At 42.6% G+C, this 17025-nt stretch overlaps 1 protein-coding gene across 1 annotated transcript in view; it reads right to left on the bottom strand.

The window, feature by feature from the left end:
• LOC122552709 (ALK tyrosine kinase receptor-like) overlaps positions 1–17025 on the bottom strand; it is a 1052914-nt gene that overhangs the window by 714576 nt on the left and 321313 nt on the right. The gene's annotated exons all lie outside the window — the stretch shown is intronic.

Genomic DNA, 17025 nt, shown 5'->3' with positions numbered 1-17025 from the left:
AATACATATTGGATAACTTGTTTCAGAGAATAGCTTTTCAGGATATAATACATGAGCAAGGTGTAGTAAACGTAACATGCTTGACAAAAAGGGTGACTTCGGACCTACAGTTCCTAAGCCCTCCATTAGGAAAGTTATCCTGGTTTGTTGTACAGTAATTGTTGGAGATCAAGTGCTATAATTAGTCAATATCACTATTGTTTTATTATAAGACAACCTGAACAGTTGACTTTACATTAGATGGACTTTTCTCTTGTTGAGTCTCAGAATTCTAATATTCCTATGCAATAGGAATAGGACAGTGCCAAAGGATGTTGTAGGTTACAGAGGGATAAGCTGCAGAGTTGGACTGACAGGTGGCAAATGGGGTTTAATGTGGAAAAATGTGAGGTGATTCACTTTGGAAGGAGCAACAAGAATAAAGTGTACTGGGCTAATGGTAAGATTCTTGGAAGTGTAAATGTACAGAGATCTCGATGTCCACGTACATAGATCCCTGAAAGTTGCTTCCCAGTTGATACGGTTGTTAAGAAGGAGAAAGTGAGGTCTGCAGATGCTGGAGATCATGGAAGTGTAAATGTACAGAGATCTCGATGTCCACGTACATAGATCCCTGAAAGTTGCTTCCCAGTTGATACGGTTGTTAAGAAGGCATACAGTGTGTTAACTTTTATTGGTAGAAGGATTGAGTTTCAGAGCCACAAGGTCATGTTGCAGCTGTACAAAATTCTGGTGCAACTGCACTTGAAATATTGCGTGAAGTTTTTATCTCCGTATTATAGGAAGGATGTGGAAGCTTTGGCAAGGGTTCAGAGGTGATTTGGTATGGAGGGAGGTTCTTACAAGGAAAGGCTCAGGGAATTGAGGCTGTTTTCATGAGAGATAAGAAAGTTGAGAGGGGACCTAATTGAGACATATAAGATAATCAGAGGGTTAGACAGGATGGACAGTGAGAGCCTTCTTCCTTGGTTGGTGCTGGCTAGCACAAGGTGACATAGCTTTGAATTGAGGGGTCATAGATATAGGACAGATGTCAAAGGTAGTTTCTTTACTCTTGAGAGTAGTAGGCACATGGAATGCCCTGCCTGCAACAGTAGTAGACTCCCCAACTTTAAGGGCATTTGAATGGTCATTGGAAAAATATATGGATGAAAATGGAAGAGTGTAGGATAGATAAGCTTCAGATTGGTTCCACAGATCAGAGCAATATCGAGGGCCAAAGGGCCCGGACTGCACTGTAAGGTTCTATATTCTATAATAGAAATCTCATTATCCTCCTTCCCCTAGATACAAGAGATTTTAACAGAAAACAAGCTAAAACCACCAGAGGTTTGAGTAAAGATCCACCATCAAGAGATTTGAAGAAGGGGTTATAAACTGCAAAGAAGGAAGATAATCGGGGTGACAGGAGATGGCAACATGGGCAGCCAATAATTCATTGTTCTTAGCCTTCTTTGATCCTTGTAATGTTGATGGACAATATTAAACATGATAGAAGAAGGGACAGAGGTGACTGGTCAAGCAACATTTTATTTTGTGTTTGTTCCTCTTTTTGTCTTCACGGGCGTAGCACAGGAATAAAGTCAAATATTCCAATAATGTCTTCAAACAGCAGTTCCCCTGGCACTATGTCACCATTTCAGGTCTTGAATTGTTGCAACCAATTTACAACGACTCAGGTGGAGAGTGTAGCTATAAAGTATGAGGGGATCATGGAGATTGATTAGCTGAGCATGACAGTGCAGAATGATGAGGTCCAAGAAGAATTGGAAGAGATAATACATGGCAAGGGGATGAAAACACCTCCTCCAGTATTATCACCATCTGTGGACTCAGATGTTTGAGACTATTTATAGCAGATAAATGCTTGCTGAGCAGGTTAGGTCCCTTCTATGATGTGTCCAGCTGCTTCAATAACGTATCATTGATGAAAGAGGCCACAACACACATGTGTGGAGCACTGATTGGAGATCACATGCTAGGATTTTCCGAAATGGGGATGGGAACCACAAACAGGGGCCATGAGCTCATACTCTGAGGTCACAAACTCCAGGATAGTGCAGCCTGCCTTGAACTACGACCGAATTGGAATTGTCAAATACCGGGGAGCACAGATTTAAGGTGAGAGGAGGAAGTTTAAAGGAGATGTGCGAGGCAAATTTTTACACAGAGAGTGGTAGGTCCCTGGAACATGCTGCCGGGGAGGTGATAGAAACAGATACAATAGCAATGTTTAAGAGACATATATATATATAGGCAAGGAATAGAAGGAGATGGGCCAAATGCAGGCAGATAGAATTAGTTTTGAATGGTATTGACATTGGCACAGACATGTTGGTTTGAAGGTTCTGACCTGTGCTATACTGTTCTATGTTCTATGCATTATAACAGTTATAGTCTCACTCTAATAGACACCTGCTTTCACAGCCCCCACTCCACAGCTCTCGCCATTCTCACTAAGTGCTTGTAAAGAATTTCAAGCCTCGAAATGGGTCATGGTAAGGAAATGCTTGAGAAGCAGTGCCACACACCAACGTCCGAGTGAGTAAAAACATTACATCCTCTGCTGCTCTGCTTTAAACCAACATAACTAACACTGCACAAGAAATGGGCGCAGGTCACCATGAAGTCATTCACTAAATCAGATTATGCCGTCTTCATCACACTGTAGGAACATGCCTTCTGAAAAGTGGCTGCTGTATTTTATACATTGCATCAGAAACACCGAGTAAAATCTTATCAGGTCCTGAAAACATGGACTAGCCTGAGAAATGTGGCAGAATCACACAAGAAGTCCAGCAAGGCCTATCTCAAAGTCGGGAATAACTCACTGCATCTGTTAACAAAGTTCCAGGTGTTCAGGCGAGATCCTCGCTTGGCAACAGCAAGTTGCCTATTAAGGACAAACTATTAATTGTCAACGACCTTATTAACTGCTCACCTCACCTCATTACTATGCATCTTCTTGTCCTTGCCTTTTGGCGCATACTAGACACTGAGAATTCTCGACATGGAAGTCCGAGAAGGGACCTGGTGACTACTAGCTGCAGTGAGCCTCCTGGTTGCTCAACACATAACAGCAATTGTGGGTGTGATCCACAAGCACCAACTGCACACACCTCTCATCCACAGACCTTGACATCTGATCAATGCCAGTCCCTCAGGATTCTCATGGCACCTCACTGATCCATTTGCCGAATGCTTAGGAAGTGCAGAGCTACATTTAAACATGCACTGGCAACTAGCCATGAAAGGCTGGTGCAAGGACAGACATCCAGCTAATGGATAGAACCAGGCTGTATCTCAAGGTCACTCACATGGTATACTTGGGCTTGCTCACTTAGCATCAACCTATATACTTACAGTACCCATGCCATGTCTTGCTGTGCATACTATGCATGTTAGTTCTTCAGCCTGAGCCTCAGGGCTATCAGCACTGCCATATTAATCTGCTCATTTGCAATGCTTGGCAGTAGGAATCCATCCAGAGAGGAGGATATCTTGCTGTCCAACACACTGAGATGCCCATCTTAGATTACAGGAGAAAGTGAAGTCTGCAGATGCTGGAGATCAGAATTGAAAATGTGTTGCTGGAAAAGCGCAGCAGGTCAGGCAGCATCCAGGGAACAGGAGAATCGACGTTTCGGGCATAAGCCCTTCTTCAGGAATGAGGAAAGTGTTTCCAGCAGGATAAGATAAAAGGTAGGGAGGAGGGACTTGGGGGAGGGGCGTCGGAAATGCGATAGGTGGAAAGAGGTCAAGGTGAGGGTGATAGGTCAGACTGGAGTGGGGGCGGAGAGGTCAGGAAGAAGAGTGCAGGTTAGGAAGGCGGTGCTGAATTCGATGGATTAGACTGAGACAAGGTGGGGGGAGGGGAAATGAGGAAACTGGTGAAATCCGAGTTCATCCCTTGTGGTTGGAGGGGTCCTAGGCGGAAGATGAGGCGCTCTTCCTCCAACCATCATGTTGTTGTGGTCTGGCGATGGAGGAATCCAAAGACCTGCATATCCTTGGTGGAGTGGGAGGGGGAATTGAAATGTGGAGCCACAGGGTGGCTACCCAACCAGAGAGTTCGAAAACCTGGGATCGTTGACTCAAGGTGAACGGCAGAGGTTTTAGAGGGGATGTGAGGGAAAAGAGTCTTTTTGGCAGAGGGTGGTGGGTGCCTTAAAACAAATGATAATTCAGATGATTTCCCAGGTCTGTTTAATCGAATCACAATAGTGGTAGTGTACTACAGAGACAGCAAGAGGAGACATTGTGTCTGTAAAACCTGCATTCATGACAGTCCCAAGGGTTTTACAACTAAATTAGTTTGGAAACCCTGGATAATTCCGCATCGTCGACCACGTCAGGGGGGAAATTGTGGTCCTTGAAGAAGGAGGCCATCTGGGATGTGATTTTTTGGAACTGGTCCTCCTGGGAGTAGATGCGGCGGAGTCGAAGGAATTGGGAGAATGGGATGGCGTTTTTACAGGGGGCTGGGTGGGAGGAGGTGTAGTCCAGGTAGCTGTGGGAGTCGGTCGGTTTGTAGTAGATGTCCGTGTTGATTCGGTCGCCTGAGATAGAAATAGAAAGGTCGAGGAAGGGGAGGGAGGAATCTGAGACTGTGCAGGTGAATTTGAGGTTGGGGTGGAAGGTGTTGGTGAAGTGGATGAACTGTTCAACCTCCTCGTGGGAGCACGAGGCGGCGCCGATACAGTCATCGATGTAGCGGGGGAAAAGGTGGGGGGTGGGGCCAGTGTTGAACTGTTCAACCTCCTCATGGGAGCACGAGGCGGCACCGATACAGTCATCGATGTAGCGGAGGAAAAGGTGGAAAAGGTAGATCTACAGCCTGTGCCAGCTGCTTATATAGCAAATACATTGCATTTTTATTCAATCAAATGGCAACGTCACAGTGTGGGTGGCATTAGTTTTCAGACTCATCAAAGAGGGATGCTGTTGGTCTGGGGTTTCAGTACCATCAGTCACGGTATAGTACACACACAGTTCAAGGGCTTGACCTTAGTCAATCACCTTTCTGATCTGTCACGATCAGGACAATGTCCGAATACAGTCTGAGAATTGGGCTATCACATACCGTCAGGGGAATGGCGAACTGTCAGTCAGGGAGCTGCAAAGTCAGTAATCAGGGGTCTGGTCACTCACATCCGGAGTCAAAATCAGTCAGAGGTCTGGGACAAATACAACAATTTCAGTTCAGGGCACTGTATGAGGATCACTGAGGAGGGTGCAAAGCCAATTTGCAACATGCCATTGGTCCTTACAAATTGAACATTGGAATCTCAATGATAGTGAAGTTAGCGTCAATGACTTTAAAAAAAGAAGCAAATTCGTGCTAAAATGACTCATAACTTTTGCCACCTGCAGGGGAGCACTGGGTGTTAGGAGCTGAGACATCAACTGGTCATGTAAGTATTACAATGGACTCTCATGGTTGTGGGTATGTTCGCCGAGCTACAAATCTTTACACCAACCTTGAACAATGGACTCCGCTGAATGCAATGCTACGTTTCGTAGTTGATGTGGGTCTGGGCTGAAAGAGGAGTTGGATCACACCAGGCACTTCCTTTCTGTGTTGGTCCCTCAGCTGGTGCAGCAAGTTGGTGCACAAATCTGATGCTGAGATGGCATGAAATCCGGAGACATGGTCCTCATTACCAGAGTGCTGCAAGTTGCACTGTACAGAGCTCTCATCAGCAGGATGTATCACCCTGACTGTCCATTGAGATAAGACCCTGCTTTACTCCTTATGTTCCCAATATAGGTCAGTACCAGCAAGAGTCAAGTGTCCAGCTGCCGGTGGGATGTTAGTCACTGTGGCTGCCATCTAAGATGGTGAAGGTGGCTACAGGAGGACCATGGCCAAAGGCAAGCTCAGGAGCAGCAGCAACAGGATGGCGTAGAGGACAAGGAGCACACAGCTCAGGGAGGGGTTGAAGCTGCAGGTCTTCCCAGGATAGGGGAGGTTAAAGAGAAGGTGTATTGTCACTGACATTTCCTGAGGATGAGCGAGGCACCGTGTCAATGCAGGCTCTATATAGCCCAGGATATTGTTATGGAACTATGCCAAATGTTGAGGAGTAGGACCTGAGGGCTGTCGGAGCAGGAGGCAATCCTCTCCTAATGACTGTGAAGGTGACAGCCATTTTAAACTTCTAAGCAACTATCTGCCGACAATACGTAAGGGTGACCCATGTGGGATCTACCAGCTTTGAATCAACAATCGAATCAGGCCAGTGTCTGATGCTAACTACGTGTGATCACATGGATACACTTTCCTCATGATGCTGTCAGTGTTGCAGCCTGGGAGTAGGATTTGGGACAAAGTTGGCACCTCTTGCCCCCCCCTCCCCCACTCCAGGTGCAGGGGCTCTCAACTATACCACATGTGGCACTGAGAGTGATGCATCATAACACTGGTTAACTCAGCGACAGAAAGTCTTCCATTCATCAATGATCTGTGATCACCATTACCACCTTCTGGGGTGTGTGTGCCAACTATCCTGGCAGCCATCATAACACATATCCTGGAGTACTTTTGTAAACCTGGTGTGTCTCAGGGTCTGGATGCCATACAAGTTTGGTTACTTGAGGATAAGAGCTATCCACTGCACCCTTAGCTGACAATACCATTGCATAACACTGCATTGATGCAGAGCACGGAGACAATGCCACCTATGCCACAATGGTGGAGCAATGATAAGACTGCTGAAGATACAGTTTTGCTGCTCAGATCATCTCAGGGGGTTGTCTCCAATCTAATCCAGACAGAGTGTGCTGCACTATTCTGACTTACTGAGCTTTGTACAAATGTGCAGACAACAAGGCAATGTGCTGGTGCTAAGGAACTGGGAAAATGGGAGCAGTCTTCCAAGGAGGAGAATGAGGACATTAGAGAGGAGGAAATTGTTGTTGTCCATGACAGAGCTCAGCTGTATCAGGTGCTATAAGCCAGACAGGAGCTGATTAACATCCATTTGCAGTAGATGGGAACAAAGTGCAGCAGACCATCATGGTATGTATCATAGTCATTGGTCAACATGCCAGCATTTGATTTGCGTTATGGGAAAGATCCACAGCCTCAATTTATTTTGTTTGTGTTCACTTTTGCTGGCTGTAAATGAAACCATTTGGAATCATCTGATTGCTTGATTCTACACTTCGTTTCTCTACCAGACAATGACAAGATGTGGATCTCCAGTAACATTGGTGACTGAGTAGCAGTGATTTAGAGAGGGTGTTTAGATGGGATGCATCTAAAGATGGGTGCACATATGGCCTGGTGCTTAAACAGCAGCTAAGGTGAAAGAATGGGGTTGTGTGTGTGAGGAATTGTCCACTATGCTGGTTATGTACCATGAACTGCATGACTCTATAACTGCTTTGTCATTATGTTGCTGGTGAGGGCCAACGCTTGCACAGTGGGTTTTTAAAGATGGCATAGATGCCATAGATGCTGGTCTTTCAGCAGATATCCGATGATTGTTCAGTTTGTCCATGAATGGCGTACCAATGAAACTGACATTTGTGTAGAAAAAGGACAACATTCATCCCTCCTTCAAAGAAAAAGTTGATTATTGGCTGTAAAATGTTTTGGGAGATTCTGAAGTCCTAAAAGTGCTGTATGAATACAAATGTTTCTAATAAATACAATTACAACTCTGCTTCCTTCTGATGTAATGCTCTTGAAAACTCACTTTTGAAAGTCAGCAAGCAATGATATAGGAGAGAAGACATACTGTTACATAACAACATCCAACTTTCTGCTGTATTGTGACTCAGCTACAGAAACTCCTTGTGGGAATGATCGCATGTAAATTAAGCCAGGTTTGGCACCCAGAAATATGCAGGCAGAGATGTCATCCCCTCTGACCACGACCTTGCAATATTACATTTTCTGTGCTCCTCAACTACTCTACAGCCTCCAGCATGGTCAACCAAACTATACTTTGTTATAAATGCTGGGCTTTTGTAAGCTAGCTATGATTTGAAATTGTATTTTAATTTAGGATAAAAAGGAGAACTTAAGGAAGCATGTTTCTGGATTCTGCTGATAGAAATCCAAGGGATTTGCTGCTTACAGTTTTAAAATGGAGGTGAGAGTGGGGGTGGGGTGATGGGGAATGGTGGGGAGATATGCCGTTTGTTATACTGGTAAAGCAATGGCAGAAGCTTCTTTGCTCACAGTAGATACCATTTAAGCCTGCTCTGCCATTTAATAACATCATGGTTGATCTGATTTTAACCTCAACTCTTCATATTCCTGATAATCTTTCATTCCCTTGGTAATCAAGAATCTATCTACCTATGCCTTAAAAGTTTTAAAAGATTCTATGCCCACTGCATTTGAGGAAGGGAATTCCAAAGACTCTCAGACCACTGGAGAGAAAAAAAAATTCCTCATCTATGCTTTAACCTTGTGTTTAATCTATGACCCCTAGTTCTAGATTCTTCCACAAAAGGAAACAACCTTTCAACACTCATCTGGTCAGGTCCCCTCAGGGTCTTCAATCTCTGACTTTTCTAAACTATAGAGGGTAAAGGCCTAGTCAGTCCAGCCTATTCCATAAATAGAAAGCGGGACACAACACCAGTGCTTCACCGGAGACTCACTAGTGATGTTACCTAATGTGGTGACGAAATGTCTGAAAATGAACCTTTCAGCTCAGCGAGCAAACCTACATCCAGTCTAGCCTCTTCTCATAAGGCAGTAGAAAGTGAAGACTGCAGATGCTAGAGATGAGAGCCAAGAGTGTGGTTCTGGAAAAACACAGCAAGTCAGGCAGCATCCGATGAGCCTAATGAAGGTCTTTTGCTCAAAACGTCGATTCTCCTGCTCCTCGGATGCTGCCTGAACTGCTGTGCTTTTCCAGAACCACACTCTTGACACTTCTCATAATTCAATCTGCTCATTTCAGGTATAAGTCAAATTATGAACTGCTCCCCATCATTTTTCATCCTTCTGTAACTTTGGTGACTAGCTGTATTCGCAGTACTCCAGATGTGATCTCACCAACGCCGTCTATAGCCCTCTGAAGCATAATCTCCCAACTTTTGTGTTCAATATCCTTCGCAATAAAACATAATATTCTGTTAGCTTTCCTGATGAGATGATATACCTGCCAACTCACCTTCACAGGGACACCCAGATGTCTGCAGCTCAGAGCTCTGCAACCTCTCACCAATGAAATAGTATGCTTCTTTTTTTATTATTTCTGCCAAAATGGACAATTTCACACGTTCCCACATTGTATTCCATTTGTCAGAACTTTGTCCACTCACTTAATCTATCTACATCCCTATGCCCTTTTCATAACTCACTTCTCTATTCACCTTTGTGTTATCACAGATAGATTTATGATCTCCAAAGTTCAAGAAAAGTATTAAAAATGCCAGGTTTTCTACATGGTTATACTTTAAGCTGCCCATTTATTTGCAAGGTAGCATAGAGTTGGGATCTAAAAATTAGCTGATCGATTTCTTTTCATGTAATACACAAAGTTCATGCAATACACAATGCCATGGTGATGGTTTTAAGAGGAGCAGAGTCCTTTGGAAACCATTGAAGGATTAGATTGCATGATTTTCTAAAATATCACTGAATCTTACAGACAAATTAATCAGCCAGGCTTTGGGCAAATGAGAGCATCTATAGACCAAGGATTTTGTGGTTCTCCAAGCAGTAATGTGGTTAGGAGCTCCTGCTTAGATTGAAAAACCCGTACACCAGAGAGATACATGCAGTAAAAAAACCCTCACTGATGTTAAAGTTATTAAATTAAACAGGGATAAATGAACATAAGGTAACATAAATGCATAAAGGTAGATAAGACCTTGATAGGTGCTTCCCAGACCTTTGTTGGAAGCTCAGGAAGAGATTGCTAGTCCTCTTGATGAGATATTTGTAATCATTGAGGTGCCGGATGACTGGGGATTGGCTAGTGTGGTGCCATTATTTTAAAAAGATTGTCAGGAAAAACCAGGGAACTCTAGACCGGTGAGCCTTCCGTCAGTTGTGTCTAAGTTGCTGGAGAGATAGGATTTAAATGCATTTGAAAGACAAGGACTGATTAGGGATAGTCAACATGGCTTTCTCCATGGGCAATAGCATCTCACTAAACTGAATCTTTTGAAGAGGTGACAACAGAGAATGATGAAGGCAGAGTGGTAGATGTTGTCTATATGGACTTCAGCAAGGCGTTCCACAAGGTTCTGCCTGGTATTAAGGTTAAATCTCATGGAATCCAGGGGGAGCTAGCCAATTGGATACAAAATTGGCTTCAAGGTAGGAGATGGAGGGTGGTTATAGAGGATTGTTTTTCCGACTGGAGGCCTGTGACCAGCCTGTGCCACAAGGATCTGTACTGGGTCCACCGTTTTTTGTTATTTACATAAATGATTTGGATATGAATGTGGAAGGTGTGATTAGTAAGTTTACAGAAGACACCAAAATAGGTGGTGAAGTGGATTGTGAAGAAGATTATTTCAGACTAAACAGGACCTCAATCAGATGGGCCAATGGGCGAGAGTGGCAGATGGAGTTTAATTTAGATAAATGCAAAGGATTGCATTTGGAAAGGCAAATGAGGGCAGGGGTTAATGGTAGGGCCCTGGAGAGAATGATCAAACAAAGAGAACTAGGGAGACAGGTTCATTATTCCTTGAAAGTGGAGTCATAGGTAGACAGTGTGGTGAAGAAGGCATTTGGCATACTTGCCTTCATTGGTCAGAACATTGAATACAGGAGTAGGATGTAATGTTGCAGCTGTACAGGATATTGGTGAGGCCATTTTTCGAATTCTACATATAATTCTAGTTGGCCTTGTATAAGAAGGATGTTGTTAAATTTGAGAGGGTGCAAAAAAGATTTACAAGGATATTGCTGGGACTGAAGGGTTTGAGTTATAGGGAGGTACTGAATAGGCTGGGGCTTTTCTCCCTGGAGCTGAGGGATGACCTTATAGAGGTTTATAAAATCATGAGGGACATGGAAGGGTGAATAGCCAAGGTCTTTTTCTTAGGGTGGTGGAGCCCAAAACTAGAGGGCATAGGTTTAAGGTGAGAGGGGAAAGAATTAAAAAGGATCTGAGGGTATCTCTTTCACTCAGAGGGTGTTGTGTGTATGGAATGAGCTGCCAGAGGAAGTGATGGAGGCTGGTACAGTTTAAAAGACACCTGGATGGGTATATGAATAGGACAGGTTTAGAGGGATATGGGACAAGTGCTGGCAAATGGGAATAGGCCAGATTGTGATGTCTGGTTCGTGCAGATGAGTTGGAATGAAGGATCTGCTTCTGTGCTGTATGACTCTATGACTTTATGACTAGTGCTCGAACACTATTATCAGTTGATTAAGCTCGTTGCACGAACTGGGCAAAGAAGTTTGGAGCAGGATGTAAGTAAACAAATTAAAACACAAACATTAACCAAATGCAGTGCTAAAACAAACATCTTCTTTCAAAAGTACCTTGGCATTTCTTAACAGTTGGATGTAAAATCATCTTAATGAGACATTGAAAGGTCATATGTAATGGTCTTCACTAGGTAGGTGTAACAATGGAGGGAAACGTATTACAGATGAGCACTGGGTGACATTGTTGGTTAGCACATTGTCCTTTCATCAAATAGTGATATATTTTGTTTTTGCTTGAGTTCTTGATGGGTGGATGCTCTCCGTTGGGTTGGTGTGATCTTGTTGGGCCAAAGGGCCTGCTTCCACACTGTAGGGATTCTATGAATCTACCCTGATGTCACTGGGATGGTGAATCCAAAAACCTCACTCTGATGTAGTCAGGGCATTTGAGATTACAGATAAGGCACTTCTTTGGCTGAGGTGCAAGAAGTTCTACTCTGTCGCCATCTGTGCTGTTCCTGACTCAGGAGTGTTCGATGCTGGCTTTGCATTCCTGAAGTACGGAAGGTCCTATTTTCCACAGTAAAGATTGTCCAGATAAGCAAAACAAATCACTTTCTAAAAACAAAGTGAGTGCAAAGGCAATATTAGCATTGCAGATTTTAGCCTTGAACAGTTCCTGGGGGAAATATTGAATATTACTGAATGAAAGGGCCATCTGAGGTCAAAAACTGCACACAGTGATTATGTAAAGTAGAAAATAATGCTGTAGACTGACACGAAGGAATAATGTTCAGATCTTGTGATCTTAGCAGGGTGCCTTGGCTATCTGACGTGTACATCAATGATTGGGGACCTGGTGACTAGCTGAAAATTCAATGTACGACCAAAGTGTACCAAATGTATTGAGGGATTATGAGACTTCTCACCAGCAATACTAAGTCAAACAATATTAATAGAAAGGAAAAGATCATCTCATCCCATTCAGATAATGCTTCAAAATTTCTGAACCCTTGCGTATCACAATGGATACCTTTCAAGGAACCTTAAATTCTCATCCAAACCAGTAATTTTGCGAAATTCTTATAGGCAGGAAATGTTGTGTCAATCTTCCTAATTAGATGTGCATTAAAATATATAAGGGCTTGTCTAGCATTGCCAAAAGGATTGTTATTTTAATGATCCTTTTCTTTACATATCATTTTAAATACACCATTGAGACAGAGAGGCAGTGCTTTATTATTGCTCTTTAATTAATGAATAAATCACTTTGTGTGAACAGTGCAGAAATAACCAACCCCAAGTGACTGATTAAAAGCCAGCACTTTTATCAATAGCAACAAGATGAGATCTGAGGATACTAGAATTAGACTTAGATTCTATTGTCATGTGCACTCAAGTACGGGGATACAAGAGCACACTGAACAGTGTACAAAGTCGCCACTTCCGGCGCCATCTTACATACAAAGGTATGTATAACCTAGGTAGAAAAATAATGAATAAAGTTAAAAGTTCAACATTACAGTTCTTCTAAGGATAAAGTAAAGAATGAAGAAATAATGTCAACAGTTCAGCATTACAGTCCTTCTTCAGCCATGGGCCTGCGGCCGCTCCACATTGGGCTTTACTCACGAGGGATCGATCTCTCCCATGCGCTGCGCACGCTCTCCTCAGTGCTGCTGTCTCACCACTGACCGCCCACAGTCCTGTCTGGGCTCATCAGTCGCCTTGTCACCAACCGCTCCAGACCTCAATGATGCCCCGATGCTGCCGACTGCTGGAGTTCTGGCCAACTCACCAGATGCCTCATCGTTGAGCACCAAAGTCCCGCTCTAGGCCACAGCCGCTGTCCCAGACTATGATGCTGTCACCTCAATGACTGAACTCTCTCCAGAAAGTAAGTAAAATAAAAACCCAAAAAGCTAAAAATGAAAAGAGAAAAGAAGAAATAAAAGAAAAACCAACAGAGTGGACGAGCCCTGGGGTCAGAGTTCAAATGCTGCCACTAATGGATGAAGCCCAAACAACATTATTTACACCTTGGTTCAGCATGAATATGAACCACAAAATTAAATGAGGTGAAAGAAGTTCCAAAAAACACCATCATCCTAAGGGCTGGTACTGTCTTTCAATAAAATGCAGCTATTTCAAATAAACTCCTGAAAACTTGTGGTGCAATGGCTAGGAACATTTTGACCTGAATCATATTAACATTTGCTCAAACTGTCTTACCAGGAATTCACTCCTGCACTGATGTTATCACAGTGGAATCAATTTTGGCCTTGATGGTGCAGCATAGTCAGCTGTGAAAAATGTGAATTATATTGTTACATTTACTCTACAGGATCAATTCTAATTTTAAGTATTTGCTTGTTTTCCCACCGGTATTGCTATTAGAGAATCTCCGGTCCACCTGCCAAAAAACACACCATACACTTGTCTGTCTACATAATGAAGGACAAGGTTAGAAAATGCTCTCTATTCCACTTAGTAAGTCTCGAAATTTTTCTTTATTGATCACTGCCTCAAGTTTTTAACCACATATTTCTCAGCTTTTTTTCACAACACCTGATTCGACTGTTTCCTTGGGCAATTTTGTGCTGTCTGCCCATTAACCTGCAGGCACAAGTAAGGGTAAAGTCACTCGCTAGAGAGAGAGATGGCTGGTGGTGGGTTAACCTGAGGGTCACCATCCTTCAAGCAGACAGTGAACTTGAATAAGTGGGACTTTCATGGAAACGTCAGCCAGTGCAGGAACTGAACTCAGCTATAGCCATTACTCTATATTACAAACCAGCCATGCAGCCTACTGAACTAACCCCAGAATTCAAAGATTTCATTTTTTGCACTGATTCAATTGATTACCATCATATAGAGGGCCAAATTTGTATATAGAACCACAGGATTGGATGGATCTTATGGGATTTATGATTAAACCCATTGGCTTTCTTTACCTCTATCACAGTGTGAGCTTTTGGTTTCATTAAACTATTCATCCATACTTTTGATCTTCTGTGATGTGTCTTGGATCCTACATCTTTTAAATTTATATTCATAATTTATATACACTTGTGTGCAAGTGGATGCATTTCAAATGAAATAAATATTGGCCCTTTATATTTATTTTTATATTCAGTAAGAACAGAAACATAAGAGTGGATTGTTCAGTCCTCAAGCTTGTTCACCATTTAATTAAGTCATGGATTTGTACCTCAAATCTATTACTGATTTTTGCTTCTGATCCTTTGAAACATCTACTGAGCAAAAAGGTAACAATTTCATTCTTGAGATTTTAAATTGTTCCAGCAGTCTCATAATTTTGGAGAAAGAATTCCAGGATGCTGATTTCCCTTGGTATCAAATATGTTTTCTGATTTGACAACTAAATGGTTTTAGCTGTAATCTTACAATTGCTCATGATCCACCCCCCAAAAAATTGTCTATCTTTATCTGAAATAACAAATTATTTCATCACAATTCACCTCTGCACCTCATAAAGGAATTTGACAAGTGGACATATCTGTTTTTGCTACTTCAACCACTATGTTATCCTGTTCAGCTTGTCTCTTATCCCATGTCTCTCTACTGTGGCCAAGTGGCCAACAGCCTGAGCTACTGGGCCCAACACAAAATTGGCTAAACAGTTTCTGCAAGCAAGGCCTGATGGAATGCAGAAAGGCCAAGATTACCACAGGTCAAAAGCAGACAGCTGAGAACTGTCTCGCATACTGAACAGAGGTGGTTGACCTTAATAGTCAGTGAGTTGTTATGACTGAAACTGATTAAGAAGTACTCAGCCAGAATGACGGCAAGAGACACCATGTTTATGTATTCCCCAATTCCAGCTAGAATCTTTGGGGCTATGAAATAATGGTATCTTGAAAAGGGGATGGGTACACCCAGGATGATCTGGCCTAACCATCACTGGGTGCTATGATCCCTGCCCTGTGACCCCATTGGCTGAAGCCAGAGAACATTCCAGAAGGGCTCAGAAGGGAGGTATAAGGAAGAACACCTGGTGTCTATTCCCTCAGCGAAGCCTCAACTGGTAAAGACTCAGTGCAAAGACCCACTTTTGTATGAAGAAATAGACCCAGTGTCTATGGAGCTCAGTGAATTGTATCCCGAAACCCAATCAAGTTCACCAGAGCAGAGTATGTGTGCTTTTTAGGCAGTCAGCCTAGTTTAGGGAAAATTTAACTGTTGTGTAAGAGTTGTTTCTTTGATTTAAAAATATTTTAATAAAACTAAGCTTTATTATACAAACATACAAAACTGCATGAAAAAATGAAAATTATGGCTAATCTGATTGTGGTCTCTCCTCCACATTGTCAACCACCCTGTACAACATCTGATTCCTTTCTTCAACATTCCTTTGTTTGTCCCAGAAAGTAATAGCACATGGATAAATGCATGAAATAAGTATTAAACTGGTCGATGTGTCTGTAAAGAATACTTCAGTGGTCAATGCTTCATGTTCTCCATGTCCACTCTATTCAGGCTTCTCAGTATTCTGTATGTTTCAGTGAGATCCCCCCCATCCTTCTACACTCCATTGAGTATAGAACTAGGGTCCTCAACCACTCTTCATAGAACTAGTCCATCAGTCTGGAGAACCTCTTCCAGATCTCCTGCAAGATTAGCATATCTTTCCTTAGATACAGGACCTAAAACTGCTCACAATATTCCAAATGCAGTCTGACCAGAGCCTTATACAGCTTCAGACAGATGCATGAAAGTTGTTGGACAACTGCATTGAAAGAGAAATACCTTTGGACTGAAGCATTTGTGGCAAACAGTTGTCTTCAGGATACAATCTGCTCACTCTGGATGGGAAGGAGGCCCTAAAACTAAGCATCTCTTCTTTCTCTTGGTTGGAGAACCACACCATGTGGGATCTGCATCCTTGTAGTCAATGAAAATAATTCTAAATTTTGCAACTTGAAATATGATACCACTCACATATAATCTCAGGAGTGACAATCCAGAGAAAAAAGAATTGTGTTACTTAAGATATCAAAACTCCAAACTGACAACTCCCCTTCAATGGCTCCCAGCTTCTTAAGGAGACTCAGCGGAAGGCACTAGGAGGATGATATACCTTCGAGTGGGAAGGAAAGGTTGATAGAGACATTTGTGGCCATAGAATAAGATCAAACAAAATGCTGAAAAAGCTCAGCAAGTCAGTCAACCTTTGCAGACAGAAACAATTAACTTTTCAGGTCAATGCTCTTAAAACCTTTAAAGACAGTTCTTTAGATTTCAATTTTCCAACATTCCCTTTTACACTTGTTCCCATGGAGTTGCTCTGCCATTTGCAATAGGACTTTGGTGGCACAGTCAGAGGTCCTTAACATTATGAATGACATTTCACCTACAGCTCATCCATAACCAATCTACCATTTCCCCCATATCAGTGCTTATGCCTCAACCCTCAACTCCAGTGTGGACATTAGGAAATAGTCCTATTCTGACCTTGAAGATGTCCTGACTGCCTTTCCAAAAGATGATAAGAGCAACCTTCTGTGAAATTTTGGTGCAAGGATTACTCATGAATCTGATGACTAGAAGAAAATTATTGTGAGAAACAGGGTAGGAAACGTAAATGAAAATGTTATTTGCAGCGTTCAATAGTAAAGGAAATCCTCCCAGAGACAGTGCAGCTT

The sequence above is a fragment of the Chiloscyllium plagiosum genome, chromosome 9 (genome assembly GCF_004010195.1).
Source record: "Chiloscyllium plagiosum isolate BGI_BamShark_2017 chromosome 9, ASM401019v2, whole genome shotgun sequence".
In the NCBI taxonomy this organism is placed as follows: domain Eukaryota; kingdom Metazoa; phylum Chordata; class Chondrichthyes; order Orectolobiformes; family Hemiscylliidae; genus Chiloscyllium; species Chiloscyllium plagiosum.
The sequence above is the reverse complement of the archived record's forward strand: the minus strand, read 5'-3'. Positions and strand labels throughout refer to the sequence as shown.